The sequence below is a fragment of the Thermobia domestica genome, chromosome 7 (assembly GCF_964235325.1).
Source record: "Thermobia domestica chromosome 7, izTheDome1.hap1.1, whole genome shotgun sequence".
In the NCBI taxonomy this organism is placed as follows: domain Eukaryota; kingdom Metazoa; phylum Arthropoda; class Insecta; order Zygentoma; family Lepismatidae; genus Thermobia; species Thermobia domestica.
Window position 1 is genome coordinate 194,943,570 of NC_137460.1, and position 4,394 is coordinate 194,947,963.

Below are 4,394 nucleotides of genomic sequence, written 5' to 3' on the forward strand. Positions count from 1 at the left end.
TTCCAAAAGGTAACTATAATCTCAATATCCTTCAAATAATATAATCAAAATACTGATGCATCATATGCCACTACGAATTCTTAAAATTATATATGTTGCAATACAACTGTACAATGTTAATACAAAGTTATTATATCAACGCCTATAAATATCTCTCTAATAATAGTACCTAATCCCAAGTTGCAGTAAGTTCCAATAAATATCAATAATACGTTATATAGTCATGTAAATAAGAAACTGAAGGCGAAGGATGAACATTAGTTCTATTGCTTTCACTAGTAGTTGGTGGAGGGGGTGGAGGCAGGCTAGCACTTCTAAAAACTTTAGGATTTCGACGTAACATGGGGCGTCGCTTATAAATTTTAAATAACAGAAAAACTGCTAACAACAGTAATAAAATTTCCACAATATGAACAATGATCCACAACACATCTTGATCCAAAGACATAGATTCCGCTCTAGCGCCTTTCATACAAAGAGTACAAAAGAAAAAACCTTGTTTATATAATAAGTAACCTATGGCTAATGTCAAAATAATATTCCAAACCACGAGAAAAATAGGAATAAAATTGTCTCTATAATAAATTGGAGTATAGGGAACCACAGTAGCGACAGAATAGCTAGACAGATTTAGATGAGGTACAGAATAGTGCCAATTGAGATTTAATAAATTTGAGGAATTGAAAACTTCATGAGTTTTAAATTTCAGATTAAGGTGAACAAAACTATTGGCAGACAAGAAAGTCGGAAATAAATGCACCACAGTCGGCGTAACTAATTCCGTTTGAAAACAAGGAAAGACGGCTTTCGCAAATAAATGACTATTAACTCTTAATGTCGTACCACAAGGCAATTTAATCATAATCGAACCATACTTAGCTTTATCTGTAATGTCTATGAGTTTAGTATTAGTACCAGTCACTAATTGAACCGTAGTAGGCGGATGAGTTAACACATAAGTATGTGGTTGTAATTCCATCAATTGGCTTTGAGAATTCTCATGACAAATATAAGAGCAAGATGAAATTATATCATGGACAGTTATACCAAAATATCCTTTATATAAACATTGCGCTAAATGAGAAGACACAGAAACATGTGATTGGATTTTACATAAGGGTGAAACTTGCAAATTACATGACAAAAAGTCTGATCCAGTAATTGGTAGGGCTAAAATATGACCCTGAAAGATAACATAACTGGGTGAAATACTAATTGAACATGTTTGGTTATGATAACCAAATGGAATGGCCTTAACTGAAAATAATTTAAATTGCACATCTTGTTCTCTAAGTGGCACTTTAAAATGCACAAGAATGTAATTATCAGTAATAGTGCACGAAAGTAATTTCAAAGTATAATATATATCAATATCTTCAGCAGGAATAGCCAAAATCATACGTTGTTTAGTTATAGATTCCTGTAAAATGTGAAGCTGAGCTTGCAATACTTCATAAGGCACCAATACGGGATCTAACTTCCCTGCTCGGCAGCTTTGAATGGACGTTTGATAACGCTGAAATTCTAATACTTTCAAAATGTGCATCGATAACTGATATAATTCACCCAAAATCGCAAAAACTTCCAATTGGTCCTTATTTGATAAATTTTCCAAGGTCCTGGCCAAAAATTTAGATTGATCCAACAAAGTCTTAGAAAAAACTTCCATCTTTTGAAAATTTTTACCCAATTTCGCCTGGAAATTTGTTAATTCAACAGACGCATTCTGAATATACACAGAATTCCTCAGTAACTGTTGTCTTAGTTCAATTACTGTAGATTCTATTTTATCTTGTTTCTTCTGAAAAGACGATAACTGTCCTTGGGTAGCCACGTTACAACAAAATGAAAAAAGATTCCCTAAAATAGCAATACCTCTTTTAGAACGCGAACGTTCTCGGTATCTATAAGGTTCATTAATTTTCAAAAAATTACTCGCTATATGTGAATGTAATGCGTCAAGACTATGAGCTAAAGAGCATGTCTGAATAGAATACGAAGAATTATCGGCACAGTGTAATGATTTAAATAAAGAAGACGCAGGCAGGGATTGCGGAAAAGTGAAACTTACTTTAAACATGATGGGAATAGCATATTGGTATAATATGTGGCCATGTAACTCATTAAAAAAAATCCACTTGAAATCGACACATCAAAATTGGCAGAAGTACCAAAGGCAATGGATAAAACCAGGATCATCTGTAAAAAATACAGACGAACACACATATAACACCCAAAATATATAAATAAAACTCAGAACAAAACTCAAATAAAATTCAAGTGCGTTAACGTATGCAATGCATATATATATATGTATCTTAACTACCATAGTGTAACTTGATTCATTAAATAGTAAAGCAAATAAATGCATTCAAACAAAATAACTCAGCTTAGTAACATTAAATTAAACTGCTATACTTCTCATAAAATGTTGAAATTACTTAAAAACCATAACGTAGCAGTCATAAAGGCATAATTGTAATAAAACTAACACTAAAATTGATACTCAAACAGGTATATATTGTAATTAATAACACAACTAAGCAAAACTTATATCATAAAATGCGCATATTGACTAAATTAGGATAAAAAAATAATATTATTCGTCATAATCAGGAAATTAATGTCAAAATAGAGAAAACTAATGTCAAAAATAGGAAAACTGCAGTTTTAAAGTCTTAATTCGGCGAAATTCAAACGTCACAGACCAGGGTAAAATACACAATTAGGTCAATATGTAATATATATATATATATATAGATATAGATCATGATCTACGAAATTATACTCGAGTAAAATAGTCATAATGAAAATTGCAAAATAAATAAATAAATAAATAAAATAAGTACTAGACCAGCTAGTATAAAAATGTCATAATTGGTATATATATTTTTTATTTTTTTTTAGCTTATGATCTGAATAGAAAATAAACTAACGTCAAATCAAAGTATAATAAATATCCAAGTTAAGTTTCTCTTTTCCTTTGCAGGTAAGTGAAAGGAAAGCTCCTCGTCCAGGATCTATATAACCGAAGACTAGTGATCAGTGAGAGTGTGTGCGTAATACAGTGCCGTGAAACATTAGTGAATTCTTTTTTTTCTAATTCATAAGTATCACATGTAGGTATAGTAGCTGTAAGAACTCTACTAACCTTCATATATGCGCTACTAATCACTGTCCTTTTTTTTAAATCCGCACTGGGAAATAAGCAAACATATTATTTTCATATAATTTCCGGTTCTCTTTATCAAAAATACACAGCACAATACGATCGAAATCTTGCAAATTAGCTTCCAGAACATTTCGAATCGTGGATAAAGCAATCTTCATTGCCTGAAACTTATCAAAATTGAATTTCCCAGTTCCCAAATTAGGGAACGCTATCGTCCGACAATTATTCTCCAAAGCGCGTTGTAGACAATTCGTGTAACATTGTCGCAAAATTCTTTTATTATTATCTCTAGGCGCGCAAGTGAATAACACATATTCCGCTGGTAAATTAAAAGCCGAAGAGATCTTAGCTTCACCAGGTTTTAACGAACCTAGCTTTTTACAAACTTCAGCTAGTTCCTTCCCTGCCCCTCTGTGAATTGCTCCGTCGACTCCAGACAAGGGAGTAAGGGTCTCATTCGCTGCATTAACCACGACGTCACACTTCAGATCCGCAATATTACCATAATATACACTCACTTTCTTGTTAATGTCCTCATTATAACTATATAATGGCTTCTTGTATGCGAATTTCTGAGACGAATCCATTAAAGTTGGAAGCTCCAACACATCCACAACTCGCTGAATTTCCACGGGATCACTGAGTGCAGTGGTGAATGTTAGCTGGTTAAACTCTATATTATTATCAGAATAATCTTTGGCAATATTTATCACTTGCATGTCACGTATTTCTTCTTCTTCTTCCTCGCCTGTCATCGGTTCTGGGGTTACATCCGGGTAATACGGTTTAAGTCTAGTAATGGCAATCGACTCAATTTTTTCTCTTCCCTTTGAAGTTTTGTATTTCACAAAATAAGCATTTTCATAATCTTTTCGTACTATAACAGCAGGTCCAAAAAATAATCTTGAAAATGCTTTGGCATTACCTCTCCGTCTTGAAGGGTCAAAAATCCATACACGCTGTCCTTCCGTGAACTGTACGGATCCATGATGTCTCTGATCCGTAAGATCCGTTGTAAGATCTCTCTGAAGTACGAAATCGATTAAAAAGTTTATCCTGATCCCGTTCTCTAATGTCAACAAGAGTGGCTAGACGCTCTTGATTCACACTGTGTACACACGGTCCATTAATAATAGCCTGGTGTTCTAAATAAGGATCCACTCCGTGTAACAGTTTAAATGGGCTAAATGACGTGGAATGGTTCACAGTGATATTATGGGCA

The 4,394-nt window shown here is 33.4% G+C and overlaps 1 pseudogene; it reads right to left on the reverse strand.

Annotated features, from left to right (window-relative positions):
• Positions 1 to 3,186: 3,186 nt before the first annotated feature.
• On the reverse strand, positions 3,187 to 3,927 carry LOC145689458 (macro domain-containing protein CT2219 pseudogene; annotated as a pseudogene).
• Between the last annotated feature and the right edge of the window lie 467 nt (positions 3,928 to 4,394).